The sequence below is a fragment of the Chiroxiphia lanceolata genome, chromosome 1, assembly GCF_009829145.1.
Source record: "Chiroxiphia lanceolata isolate bChiLan1 chromosome 1, bChiLan1.pri, whole genome shotgun sequence".
NCBI classification, from domain to species: Eukaryota; Metazoa; Chordata; class Aves; order Passeriformes; family Pipridae; genus Chiroxiphia; species Chiroxiphia lanceolata.
Window position 1 is genome coordinate 48,919,536 of NC_045637.1, and position 15,140 is coordinate 48,934,675.

At 44.8% G+C, this 15,140-nt stretch overlaps 1 long non-coding RNA gene across 1 annotated transcript; it reads left to right on the forward strand.

Annotated features, from left to right (window-relative positions):
- Window positions 1-566: 566 nt before the first annotated feature.
- LOC116780634 lies at window positions 567-13,500 on the forward strand. Its single transcript, XR_004354547.1, has 3 exons — window positions 567-726; window positions 10,378-10,568; window positions 12,995-13,500. It is a non-coding gene; the product is annotated as an uncharacterized LOC116780634 (long non-coding RNA).
- The last annotated feature ends 1,640 nt before the right edge of the window (window positions 13,501-15,140 follow it).

Consider the following 15,140-nt stretch of genomic DNA (forward strand, 5'->3'; position numbering starts at 1 on the left):
TACGGACCCCTCCTTGGGGAGCGGGAAGGAGCAGAGAAGGGACTGCCCTCCCAGATGCCACAGTCTTTTATCTTCCTGTCATGGTTTCAAACCATGACACTTCCTTTTTTTTTTTTTTTACCCAGAAATAATACACACTCTTCCCTCCTCCCCGGATAATATCTTCTTTATGGTGAATATTCAGCGGGTTTTTTTTTGTTTTTTTTTCTTCACGCCTCTCGTCATTGCAGCGAGCATCCCCTGGCAGCGGCCCGGAAGGATGTGTGCTTGGCTCTCGCCCTAAGCAACCAGGTTTCCCTCCCCCAAATCTCCCTATTTTTGCTCCTTAAAATAAGAGTTATCCGAGGGTAAAAAATGTGGCTCCTCCTTGAGTTGCCCCAACCGTCAGGTGAAGCCAAAGCAAGCTGTGGGATGTGTCCATCCCAACAGCTGGCGGTAGGCATTTTCCCTCCGTTTCTTTCTTATCCCCCCCCCCCCCAGCCCTCTTATCTCAGCTGTGTACAAACTGATATGGTACTTAGCAGGAAAGTGACTGGAAATTAAAATAACTTCGTTCACCAGAGGTTATCAGTTGGATATCTGTCATCATCAGTTTGTACAGAAAGAGTCATCGGCGGCTAAAGGCTGAACTAGAGCAGAGCCCGGCTCTCGGCAGCCGGCAGGCATGAGCCCTCCCGACAGAAACCGAGCCCAAACCTGCTGATGCGCGGTGCTGTCGTTCCTGGGGTAGGCACAGCTTTTCTTTCGGTCTTTCCAGGCAAGGTGAACGGGAGGTGAAGAATGTGCAGTGCTGGGGGTACGGCAAAACTCTGGCTGTAGCCATCCCGTCTGCCGGCGTGGGTGAACCGATTGTGACTTGGAAGTTTTATTATGCGCGTTAATTTTTGTCGTATAGCACGGCAGACGTTTGGTCGGAAAACAATCAATTTCTCGATAAACCGTTTCTCTATTAAATTGTACGATTAAAGGTTATACTTCTTTCTTGTCAGTTGTCTCTAAATAATATCCTTAAATAATATCGGTCACCCTGCCAGGTTGAAGTCATTTCTTTTTATTTTTAGGTGTATTTTAGTGGGTTCAATATTAAATAGAAAATAAGCTTTTGCAATCGTGGGCAGGGATTCGTTGTCTGCCAGCGCCCAGCTCGTTTTCCGATCCCAACTTGCAACGTAAAATATTTTCCCATGGTTTTTACCTGCAAATGTGCAACAAGAGCAGGAGAAGACGCGGGAATCGATGCCCGTACCACTTCTTCCCAGCTTGGGTGCTGCCACTGCAAATCTGTGTGCTGAAAAGCGCCGAGCAATCGGCTTTAAACCCTGCATTTCCTTTCAGTCATTTGGATACCTCTTTTCCATTTAAACTCGAGAGTATTTCAAACACGTGTAAGGGTGCATATAATGCGAGAAATACCGTGAGGGTTTTTTTCAAGCCAGCGGCACATGCCGGTGCCCATGTAACCCCAGGGTGGGGAGTGGGAACCTGCCCGGGCCGGGGGGTGTCTGCCCGAAAGTTGATGGTGGCTGTGAAGAAGAACGGCCGCGTTGGCCAGGCAGGCACCTCTTTCCCTGACTCCAAAGTGACCCGTGTTTTACACTTCAGGCGCCTTGGGTTTTTTTCTTTTTTTTTTTCTTTTTCCTTTTTTTTTTACTGCCGATTAGCCTGTTTACCTTATAGCCGGGCTACAAGTTTCATTTTATTTCCTCCGACAGATACGATAAGAAAACCCGGCTTAAACTGGGACCAGCGTGGGAAACCGTTCTCAGTCACCCCTTTCCTCTCCTTTTCGTTTCGGGTTTGCTCTCGAACCGCTCAAATATAGTCTCCGGTTCCTAAATCTTCGTTACGTCACTCCTTTCCCAAATCCCACTCTTCTGACGTAACTTTCGCCCCGGAGCTCCGGGAGGCTCTCAGGTATGTCCTGCCCCGGGCCTGGGTTAGGCACCCGGAGGTGCATGTGCGGGAGCATTTTTGCGGCCGGGGGGATGCTCGCTGTGGGAAGACACCGCTGGGGAGGTGGTGCCAGCAAGGTAACCGTCGCTCCTGATCCCTGTGGCCAAAGAGGGAAGAAGGCAGATTGGGGAAAAAAAGAGAGTTTCGTATCCAATTAAGGCAAATTCCCTCGTGGGCACTTCAGCCTCCCAAAAAAGGGTTGGGGGACAGACATGTGCAAGTGCAGAGCAGTTGCTCCTTCCCCCACTCCTGGGTCTCTGCAAACGTGATCCCTTTGCAGGGATGCACTAGGGAGGAGGGGCAGGCTCGGTCCGGCCGCATCTCCGCCGCCCCGGGAGCAGCGAGCATCGCCCGCCGTGTCAGGCCGCGATGCTCCCGCGGTGCTGTGGCCGCGGGGGGCCGGCGGGTTCGGGTGCGAGGCGGTACGAGGGGTCACCTCGGTGACTATCGCAGGTTGGAGTGTGTTCTTTTCCGAGACGTGTTTATGTAACTTAATGTACTTTAGAAACTGCTGGGGAGTTCAGGCCGGGCTGATAAGCGCAGCGGTTATTACGGGCGACGTGCCGGCACCTCTCCGCCTCTCTTCTCCCCTTCGCTTATCCGCACTACTTAAAATATACTTTTATCAAGGCCACCCCACGATACGGAGTGTTTCCATCCCGCAGCCGCTGTGACATTGAAGCGGACTTATCGATCGGGGGCACCGGCAGCGCTCAGGCGCGCCCGGGTCAGCGGGGAGCTGCCGGCCGGCCGGCTCCGAGCAGGGCTCACGCTCCCGCCGCAGGCACCGCGGCTGAAGCCGGCGGGGCAATCCGCATCCACCGGGAAAGAGGCATTTCAGAGGGATAGGGGCCTTTGACATCACCCATCACCTCCACCTCGGGCCGGGCGGGACAGCCCTATGGAGCTCAGGGTAGTGGTTAATCAAATTGACCTCCAAAGCAGCAGTGTCCTGTACACAGCACAGCAAGGACGGGGGCGGGCATAGCGAACGTGCCCTTTGCAACAGATCAGATGTGTCCCGTCGGGAAGGGGGACCCCTAAATTCTCAAGGATGAGGAGGGATTCTTTTTACTTTCTCCGAAACTCCTAGTGAGGGCTGCTAGGTGCTCACAGGCCGGGCTTGAGCTCCAGCCCTTTTTGCTGTACGCAGATAGCAGACTCCGGGCCCCGCGGCTGCCCCGGTCCTGGACAGGACACCCTGACCAGGCTCCGAGGATCATTGCCCGCTCCTGCCCGGTGGTTCGGCTCTCCCCTGTGTTGAAGCCGTGCCCAGCGGTGGGGAGTGGGGCAGAAGATTACTTGCCACTGCAGTAAGCAGCCTCCCCGTCACTTGTGACCTTCTGCCGCGTGCTTTTGGGTGATTTCCACGGTGTCTTTCAACCCTTGACGCTCAAATAAGCATCAGGTAGCAGAGAGCCCACATGGACATTTATGCAATAGGTGTCCAAGCGTGTGGGTTTTGCGGTTTGTTTTGGGTTTGGGTTTTTTGTTTGTTTGTTTGGTTTTGTTGTTGTTGGGGGGGGCTGGGGGAGTTGTTGTTGGGTTTTTTGTGTGTGTTGTTTTTTGGGTTTTTTTGTTGTTGTTGTTGTTTTTGGGGTTTTGTTGGGGATTTTGTGTGTGTGTGTGTTTGTTTGTTTGGGTTTTTTTAATAATGATCTACAGCTTCTTTTTATTTGCCTGTCCTCCAGTATCCGAGGTCCGGCTGGTTAATGATTTCAACCTTTAAAAAAAAAAAAAAAAGAGAGAGATATTAAAATCAACAAAACGTGCGGAGGAGGCTCCTGTTGCTGCGTAACCTGACTCCTAGAGCCGGCGATTCGCAGTACCCGCACGCTGAGCCCCGCTGGGGCGCACAGGACGAAGGCGATGCCCTCCAGCTCTCGAGGTCACTGGGAGGTAGACCCACGCAGCACCCTAAAAAACATAGTTATGACTTAGATGCTTCTGTCCAATGGGCGCATATGCGCTTTATCTCTTTCCAAACTCATACACGGGGACTTTGAAAATGAGTTAAGGATTAGTTGTACTGCTTCTCGGCAGTTTTAAAGGTTTTTAAGAGTCGGTGACTAAAATGGCCTAATTTTGACTCTTTTATCAACGGGCACCTCCATGCCCTTACTACGAAGCATTGGGCCTGCGTTGCACTTATGTCTTGTGGTGAAGAATACTATATATATATATATATATATATATATATATATACACACACACAATAATTGCAGCAACCCCTTTCTGCGCACAGCTGTAGAGATAAATCAAGTACTTCGACTCTGTGTGTGGATTGGCTTCTGGTGCCTCGGGTGAAGGAACCCGTTTCGAGACAAGGGCCGAAGGAAAGGCCCCTACCCTGTGTCCTGCCGCCTCGCCGAGGGGACAGAGCGGCGGGAGGGTGAGAGCCGCCGCCCGGGGCCGCGGGGTGGGAGCCCGGTGCGCTCCCCGGGCCGGAGCCATGGGGGACCCCTCGGATCACTGTCTTTTCCTGCCTGGGTGACAGGGAAGGCTTTCAGGGCTCTCTTCTGCTGGATCTGACACGAAAAGCCCGGGGGAAAGTTTCTGGGTGTTCTTGCTGGGAGAAGTTGTTGTGGGAGAGAGGGATACGGAGGGATGCGGAGCACGACGGAGTCGCGCTTCTCCTCCCCAGCGCTTCAGCGCCGGGCTTCTCTTCATCCTCCCCCGTTCCCTATCACGGATGTTAGGCGATATCAAATCCGATCTGCAATCAGCTATCCTACCTCTGCCCCTATTCCCGCAGCACAGGTTGCAGAGACTTCATTCTTTCTCGCTTAAAAAAAAAAAAAAAAAAAAAAAAACAAAAAACCAAACCAACCAAACAAACAAAAAACCTACCAGAAAAACCCCAAACAAAACAAAAACCAACCAAACAAAAAAACCCCACACCCCACACAGGTAAAATCCACCATCACCAGCTGCTCCCTGGACGGTTGTTGCCACTGCCGCACTCCGTGAAAGAAATATCGTTTTATGCACCGAAACCTGCCGTACAACACTCCCCTGCCTTAGTTGTCTTCTTACTTCTCTGCCCAGGAAATAAAATAAACAATCAGAACAGATAAAAATCTTCCAGTTAAATGTTTTCCACAGGACAAAATGAATGCGTCCTCCTGGAAGCATTTTTCGGGAGTAGTTCTGTTTCATGCGTGTCCATACTGAGATCCGGCGGGGCCGCTCCGTTTCTCTTGGCATCGCGACAGACTCTCGCCTTTCTTTTTGAAACCGCTTTTCTCGCCATTTACCTGCCTGATCGAAATGTCTGAGACCTAGTGCCGAATAATAATAATAATAATAAAACTCCAAACAACAACATTCGCAATCTTAGCTAAGCAAATCGCTTCCCTCCATCCGAACTAATAATGTTTTCACTAGTTGCTTTCGTGAGAAATGCCAAAATTTGAGGGCTTTGTTCCTGCTTGGAATGAAAGTTGATTTTAAACTTTAAAATAATATCTTCCAGAGCGAGTCTGACCAGTTCTATAAATGGAAGCCCTACTGGATTGGAAAATCAAATCAAAACAACCACATCACAGAATCAGAGATTTCAGAGTTAGTAGATCGGGGTAATTAGATAGCCTATTAATAGCCTTGCTCCGGGTTGCTATCAAAAGTAAGTGGATGACTCCTGCCTTCGGAAGGTATGCATTAAGCATGCCACGGGAGGTAGCATGCAGACCGAGATGAGGAGAGGTTTCCGACGAGACGTGTGGGGTCCCACCGACAGGCAAAATGGGTGCACCCCCCCTTGGCCTATCATCCCCGCAGACGCTGGCTCTGCCCTTCGTTTGATAGATGGAGGTGTCGAAGGGAGCCGCGGAGGCAGTTCCCGGCCGTGCAGGTCCCATCCCCATCGGCCCGAAGATAAGCAATGCTGCTAATTCACCTCCGGGGACGCGACGCCTTCCCTTTTGCCTTTCTTACCCTAGGTGTTAATGGCTTCGCGGACATAGCCTTCTATTTGCAGTTAAAAGTACAAATATATACGTTTGCCGTGGGAATATCGCAATTCCATTTCGTTCATGTAATCGCTGGCAGTGTTTATCCATTTCGCTTAAGCCTCCAGGACCAAAGAGGGCGTGCAATTAAGTCGCACCTTTCGATTACTTTAGGAAAAGGTTGGATTTATGCAGTCGTTGTTGCCGCTCATGTTGAATTTATAATTCAGTATTAAAGGACACCAGTATTTGCAAACAGTAAAAAGAACAATTAAAAAGCCGATTGTTCCCAAACTAGGTGGTTATAATGTACTGTTCCCCTGCTGTTATTGACCGATTTTAAAATTCAGATGACTGAAATTTAAGGAGTCAAACGACTTTCTTTTAATTCTAATTAGATGAGCAAGAAGTAGTGTAGTTTGATATACATAAGGCATTTTTCATGCTGTTATTTTTTATATTTTTGCATACAAACACTTTCTTAATTTATCTTTCTTAATGGACATAATAGTTTTAGTATTACAGATGGAACACCGTAACAAAGTAGATAGGTGTAATTCTGATATTACTCGGGTTTGGGGTTTTTTTTGGGTGGGGGGTTGGGGTTTTTTGTATTCTTAATGTGGATAAAGACAGCAGCCTTTTTCTGAAGTAACAATCCTCAGAGTAAATCAGTGTGATGGTAGGCTGTAGAGTGACTACTATATCCAAGGAGAAAAAAAAAGGACCTGCTCACTTTCAGTAAACTCTAAAGATAACACCATGCAACAGTATTACAGGATAACTTCAGAGGGTTGCTGCTAACATCCTCTGCCTGTACTAACATCCACATCCATCATGGATGGTATGTGGATCATGCTTTTAGCATTTGCCGGTGACCATCAAACGTAAGTTTAGCCACGCACAACTTTAATATTCGCCTGTGAAATAATGCAAAAACAAAAACAAAACCCCAAAGAAGCAACCCAGTGTTACTATAAATTCACATGTATTATTTGCTTTGCAGCAGTGCATTTGCATTGTGATGTTACTGTAGGCTGTTTTTGTTGATAGTGCATGTGAAACAGGGCTTACAAAGAAGCCCTGCTTCTGTGTCTCTGCTCATTTCTCCAGATACTAAAACTGTCTAAGGCTACTCATTCAGCTGGAATTTGTCCCACGATGACTTAAGCATGAAAAGCCAGTGCCACAGACCTCCATGGAAATTCCTCTTGAAGCAATAAACCTTGCTAATGGATCTGTTCTGAAGTTCACAACAAGAATTGCCACTTGGCCCTTCAAGTCGTGGTTTTAACTTAACTAAGTTGGCTTTAAGCAGATTCTGTTAAAAACTCCAGATGCACATTTGGTCAGCTAATGCCAAGTTTTCTGCTGTCACAGCTTGGAAGCTGTTGGTCCCAAACAAACCCAATCAGCCCTAACTCAGCAGCTACCATAGTTCCTGTAATGAACTTAATAATAAAGGTAATGTAGATGCTCTCTGTGATTTATGTCAGGCTCTGTCAGGTTTAACAGCACCTCTTTATGATGCAGATGTCGTGCTGTTGCATGGACACTAAAGATGGCAGATCCAGCTCTATGACCAGTACACCCTTATAAACTTACATTGCGTTTACTTCTGGGGGCCAGTGACCCCAGCAGAAAGGACAGCAGTGAGCACTGACATCAGTGGCATCTCTTGGTGCCACAGATAAATCCAACAGAGGTGGGACTGTCAGAGCCTGGGAGTGCTGGGAGATGACAACTTTTCCCTAGCTACTTTCGGCTTTCCTCCAAGCACCCCATATGTGACACCCTATGCAGTACCACTCCCCACAGATCTCCAGCTGGGCTGTAGTGACAACAGCTTTATGTAGCATTACTTAAATCAAAGAGTTTCATCTTCTATACTAAGCCAAACTATTTGCCTTCAAAAAAGCTCGTATCAATCAAAATGTTTCATTTTATCCAAAATAAAGTTTTTGTGCTGTTTTTTGAATTATTTCACCCTTTAAAGAAAATCAACTTGGAATCAAATTAGCAACGAGGTTCATCTTGAGAAGGCAGACAAAGTGGTTTGCATTTTCCTCTCTCTTTCAGTTTGGTAACAGGCTTACAGCTGGGTAGGCAGGAAAGGTCTCTCATGCCTGAACTAGAAGCCAAGAACCTCAGCTCCTGATCCCTGCTTAGCCACCAGAAACTACAGCAAAACTTTTGTTTTCAACTTGGACAGCAGAACACAGGGAAAGCAACAACCCCTGAACTGGCTGAAACTGCTGTCTGTACTCTGGTTTGAAATTTTAAAACTTTTTTTTTTTTCTGGAAAAGGTAGAGCCTAACATGAATATGTTCCAAGATATTTCACTCATGGAACTGGAGAGGAGTATAATTCAGCCTAAAATGAGAATTAATGCTATACTCTTATTTTAGTTCTTACTACCTATGAGTAGTACCTACTCATCTCACAAGCTCTATCTGTGATCTGTGCTGTTTTCAAATCAATTTGGTTTTGCTTTTGATAACTTCAACAGAATTGTTGAATGACGTTTCCTTTAGAAGGAGTTTTCCAAAGAAATTAACCTAATTTCTGCTAGCAAGAAATGGAAAAAACATGTTTTTCTTGTGCCTGCTTGGAACTACATGTACCTCTGAGGTCCAGACGGTGACATATCTTTCACAAGTGTTTCTTTTAATAAGTGTAGATAGGAGAAACTAATGATTGTGACCTGTAGCTACTGGAAGGGTAAAAATACTCTATACTGAAATATGCTAACCTTAGCTCAGCATTTGGACTTGTGGAGCATGGAGCTGACTAGGTTGAGCCCATGGAGAGAACTGGAAAGCAAACAATTAAAGCTCAACTGGAAAAGGAAGCCCTATGAATTAACCAGGATTGGACCAAGTCAGCAGGACAAACCCTACAAGAGCTTGGCTGAATGCTGATGTGAGTATTTTTGGGTGAATTCTTCACGTCGTCTGGGCCTTTTGGATATAGCCAGCATTATTACAGTGAAAGTAGGATATGTTAAACATTTTGTTATGATTGAGGGTAGAATTGGAGAAAAATACTAAGTGTATGAGAAGGGGGGAGAGTGATGGGGACAATCCTATCCAGGGCTCTGTGACTGTAGCTAAGCGAACTGAAAAAATACAAGTTTGGATTCAGCAAGAGCTGCAGTAACAAGGGGGAGTGCCATTGCCCAGGTGCAATGCAAGGAGAGAAGGACCCACCATTGTCCTTGCTGCTTGGAAGATGGGGTGTACAACTCAGTCCCTGCATCCCTGGACGGCAGCAGGGCCCAGGTGAAAACACGGCCCCCAAATGTGCTCTTCCTCAGCACAAGGAAGAAGTGCTGTCTTGGGTCCATACCCCCAAAGCAGGCACAAAGCTATGGCCAACAAACCCATGGGGTTTCAGTGGCTCTGGTTGGCTCACAGGCTACCTTGGACCAACCCAACTCTTTGCATAAAAGCAGAATCCAGCACACCTAGAATTGCACTTTACTAAGAGGAATAACAATGCATATCCTTTATGTTATTCAGCACTATGATACTTCCCGTATCTGTCAGTCTGAGTGTCAAAAATACGTTGTTTAACAGATTAAATTATTTTATCAGTCCTCTATTTGGAAGAGAGAAACCTGCTGTGCAAAGCTGAAGAAGAAAATAAAATCTAGTGATGAAGGATCAGACTCCTATGGGACTTTCGCTGGAGAAAGGCCTACAACAAGTTTACCTGTTTAATTAGAATGCAGTAAAATGCAATTTCCTTTACATCATTACGCTCTAATGTCAACCTTAGAATCACAAATTCATTGAAAGCTGAGCAAAACAGTTCATCTGTGGTTACCTCTTGGTAATAAAAAAACTCACAAAAATAAGCTTTTAAGGAAATGTGTTAATAATTAAAAATAAATTCAGTGTTCTAAATGAAGAGTACTGATGGTGCTAAAAAGGGTAGTGACCTAATTATTCTTGTTGATGTCAGTTATTCATTTGTGGGCCATCAAACTATAAACCAAGGTACTTTATTGACTGCAATATTCACTGGATATGTGCCATATTATTCAAGCAAAATAATACACTGCAAAAACAATACAGAGAAGAGGTAATTTGTACAGAGTTCATGAGACAATTATGTCATCTAAATACAAAACTGAGTCACCTTGGTTCTCTTTATTAAAAGAGAATTGAAGGATATACTAAACATACTCAGACCCTAGTAATTTAAATTTGAATCCTGCCCATACACCCAAGCACCCAGGGACTGGTGCGATCCAGCACATGGATCATGAGTCCCAAAGAAGGATGCATTGGTATGGGACTCAGGATACTACTTCATTTTCCTGTGTGCTGGAAGTTAAGCTACTGCCCCATTTTCCTGAGAAGAGCTTTGAAACTCACTCAATATCACAGAAAAACATGAAAACACACACATAAAAAAGTACTTATTTTAAAAGAGGACAGCAGTTTGAAAGCTGTCTATATTTTACAGGCTTCAATAGTGCAGAGCCTCTGGAGAAACGTAGCAGGAACATTTGGATGCAAGTAGATGTGTTTCCTGTTCAAACAGAAGTGAATCATTGAGATGCCTGAACATAAGAGATAACCAAGGCTTTGCACATATCACTTACTTGTTCACAGAGAAGCTCATCAAAGCACAGAAATGACCAAGGCCAAAACAAAGTAAGTTGCTGAATTATTCTGTGAATTTCCAGATTGTAGCTACACTGCAACATTTTGAACCCTTTTCAGATGTTTTTCCTTAAACTTCTAATGCTGTTTAAGTAACATATAAGTATTTCATTTCTTGATCATGTAATGAACTTTTTTAAATAAAACATTTTTTTAATCTCTTCTGATGTTTTTTATGCTCAGTTTGCTGTGCATTTTGAATAGACTTTAATGGGTGACATCTAACCGTACTATAACAAATTGTGGAGGAGGCTAGTATTCAGAATGATTATAAGGGGTATTTGTTTATAAAACAGGAAAAAACCTCAGTGTCTCTTTATTTGTTTTTGTTAGTAGTAATGCTGGCTTGCATACAATAATTTTTAAAATGAATGCTAAGACGATCTAGGAGACAGAATAGCAAATGGAGAGCCTGGGATACCCGAGTCTGGTTTTGAACCAGGCAGGGAAGACATAATTGTGCATATTGGAAGGTACAATTCTATAGCACATTGGCCTCGATGCAATCCTGGCTTAAAAAATCCTCTCCCTCTGCCAGGAGGGAATCTTCTGCCTGGAGGAGTCACTCCAGTGCCAGCCAGTGCAGCAATCCACTGCCTTCTCCCAGTTGTGTTAATGAAATTCCTTGTGAGCCCACACTGGAAGAAAGACCATTGAAATTATTACAATTAAAAATAGCTCTCCCTCTTTTCCTCCCACAAAGAGTTTATTTTTAACTTCCATCACCTCAGTGTGCTGATTTAAGAACTGCTGTACACACAGTTGTTTTGGCATGACTGAGGAGGTGACAAACTGCAGGCTAGAGGTGGGAACAAACATCTGGGGCAGGAGCTGGATGCAGCAGCTTAGCTGCCAAAGGCAGTGTATCATGGGACTATGGTGTGATAGTTCACAGTATGAACTTAAACTTTGCCTTTCCTGTCTGTTTTCATAGCCATAAGGCACCTCTGCTCCAAATTCCTAGTGCAGAAGTGCTGGACCAGTGTTACTTTCCTACCCCAGCCTGGTTCATTTACATTAGTGATTTGCAGTCATGTGAGCTATATCACTGGGAAACAGTGCAAGTGAAGCCTCAGCTGAATCATGAGGCTTACAGACATTTAGATGGCTAACTTTCAGTCAGGGGAAGGCTTAAATGGACAGGGTTAGGAGCAGCATATGGTCAGTGACAATGCCTTGGACATAGGACAGAAGCCACCTAGGATCACAGCTTTAAATGTTTTGCTTACATGCAAAGGATCGAGCTGTGTATGTGACTCAGGACTGAGTAAGAACTTCTGCCAGGTCCTTTTGGCCATGATTTAGGATTCTTCCATCTTTTCTTAAAGCACAGGCCATGAGTCACTTGCCAAAATCTTCTTTCTTATCTCTCCAACTTCCTGACGTTTTATGGACCTCAGGCTATGGCGGCCCTTTGACTTCTTCAGGTCCCCTGCCTGTGCTTTTTGTCTTTTGAGGACTTGAAAGCTACAGCCCAATTCGAATTTTTGTTAACACCTGTGTAAGCACTTGGGTGAACTTGCATAGCCTTTAAGCATAGGGGAAGTCAGATAATATCTAATCTTATACCCATTAGGGTAAAAGTGTGTCCCTAGCACATTGGTTATTAACCAATGCATTGTAGAGCAGACAATACGATGCATCATATAACCCATCCTACAGTTTCCTGTATTAAAACCAATTATCTGACTGGTTCACATGTGACACCATCATAGCATGATATCGTCTAGAATCCACTGAAGTCAATGGAAGAAACACCAATTCAAGTGAGTTTGGAGATCTCCTTTAATGCCTCAGGTAACCTACCTTACATACACATCACAGTCTGGCTTTTGAGTCTCCACCATGTTCATAAGCCTTTATTTTTCCTGCCAGTCTTGACCTAGACTAGGAAACTGGATGATTTTGTTAATCGTGATGACTGGCACTTCTGGCAGATTTAAGACTTCAGTGTCAAACTTTTCAGTAAGAAGACCTTGTTTGCCTGCACAAGCATATTACTTCTCTTCTGCTCCATGTGCACTGTTCCAGTCCTCCCTGAGGTTTGCAGATCTTCTTGTAATGCAAATAAATTTAAAATAATATAACATCGCCATGGCTCTAAAGGAGCACTTCCATGGCACTCTACTCTATCCTCATGTCATAAACAAAACGCCAAATTAAAAGTCAACCTTGAAAATCATCTAGCTCACAAAAGCATGATTTTGTGATGGAATGGAGTAGCCCAAGCTTGGCTGGACTACAAAGACCTCCAATCCTTTAAGAACTCAATAGAGCTTTAGTCCATTGTCTTCAGAATTAGCCTTGGAACTATTTCTTCAAAGGGTCTCACTGATTTCAGGGACTTTACCTGCATTGGAGTATTTTTCTGTTTATCCGTTAACCTCCTTCATGCCTTTTCTGTCCTCACTTCACAGAGGTAAAGCACCAAACAACCTGTATGGAATATACAGAATCTACACATTCTGGAGAGCACGATATATGGCATGCAAAAAAATTTTTAAAAAACAATGTATTTTCCTAGAAATCCTTACATATCCATCAAGCTGCAAGTTATTTCAGAGAATACTGATGCTACTCATAAAAAGCCATTACCAAAGTCAGCCAAAATTCCAAGAAAAAGAACCCAGAAGGGCAGGCAGACAACTAATCCATTTTGGAGCTGTCAGGTTGTGACCTGCGGTATGTTTTCACAGGAAAGGCAAAAATGAGGTTCTTTCCCAAATGAAGAACAACATGGTGATTTAAATAAGGAAGGATAAATGACAAATATGCAGTTCTGCCTGCACAGAAAACATTCCCAAGAAGAGAACTGATCCGACATGTCAGTGTTGAATCAGAGCTCCCACTCCTGAGCTCCCTTTCCTGGCTGCAGCTTGTGTAAAAGACTATAAGGAAGGAAAACCCATGGAATAATGAAGATGAATGCAATAAATATATCTGAGCCTGTCTACTTGTTCTAGTTGTTAGTGCCACTAGAGAAACCCTGCAGGGCTTTAAGCAGTTCTTAGTGATGAAGATTTATGAAGCCCTTTTAAAAACTTCATTAAGGGGTCAGAGAGATTTAAGTGGCTTTGCAAGCTCCGCGCTAAGCCAAGAGATTCTCTTTGCAGAAACTCGGCCAAAGGCAGCAAGGGCATGGCTGGCTTGCGAGGGCTCTTTACACACTCTGGCCTGGGAGGAACAATGATGGGTACCCTATGTATTTGGGCAGTACAGCATAATGCTGAAGTCCCAAGCAGGGTTGTGGTAACTAAGATAGTTAAAGGAAGCTGCTTAGCGAAAGTATTTCCTCTGAACAGTGTTAAGGCCAGCATACTCTGGTAAGCAAGCCAAGTCTGCATACACTGCTAGCATAACTTTCTTCTTCCAGCTTCCCTTAGTTTGTCAAAAATATGCTAAAGCATTTTTTTGTAACTCAGACGTGTTTTTCTCCTTCTGATGGCAAGTGCTGCCCAAACCTCATAAAATCATTGCCCAGAAACATACCTTCCCTACTGATGCCTCCAAGCAGTTGTTTAGGACTGTGATTATTTAGATATAAATAGCAGTGCTCATTAATCTAGCAATCACTCCCAGCTACAAAAATGCAAATTGGGTTGGCTTGTTTGTGTTTTCAAGAGAGAGAAGGTGGTGGTGGTAGGTGGGAAGGGGAATGTTTCCCAGGTGCTGCTGTTTATCACCTTTTTGTCTCACTGTGAGCCAGGGAATGTTTCATCTGCACCCTGCAGAGCTTTGCTGGGCTCTGTTCCACCACCATTGAGGTGGGTGTGCATCATGCACTTCTTGTAAAAGTGGTTCTTGGACTGACAGATTGGGTGAACCCCATAAAAAAAAATTCTGGACTTTTTTTTCTATAGGTATGCAGTGGAAAAAGCTCTGGTAGCTGGCAGAGCCAGTAAACATTGACAGAGCAAGAGATGAAAACTGCTTTGGTAGCTTCACAGGTAAAACTACTATTCCCTTTGTCTTACTGAAGCTGCTGGGCCAGCAGGAAGCAGCCACGATAAAGCAGACCTCATGAGCTGTCACAAAATTTGGTATAACCAAAGCAGCAGATCTTCAAAAGCTGTGATTCAGCTTGACTGCCCACCTGAAGTGAACACCCTTTGCTAGATGGCTTATAACCCAATACACTGAGCTTCAAATGGAGTGTGGGAGGCAGTACACAGCCTCAGTGCCTAGCAAGGAGGAGAGGGCCTCCGCTGGAGCTAGAAGGAAAAAAGGTGAAAAGAGAAAGACAGTAGAGTATGGAGAAAGAGACCTGAAAAATCTGCAGCAAGAAAAGAAATGCTAGACTGAGCCCTTGAAGACCTCCCTCACCTCACATCCCATTCCTGACAGCTGCCAGCAGCACACACTTACAGAAACCTCGCAAAAATGCAGTATAAGGCAGCTCGTCTGCTTTTTTTTTAAAATTGTTGTTGTTATTATATCCAACATGTTAAGTACCTTCAAATCTAAATGCCTTTAACATGAATTGAAGTGAGCACCTGAATTTTAGCAGTGTGTTGTTGGACAGAAAGTTTAATAACGGAATCAATTGAACAACTAATTTTCTAG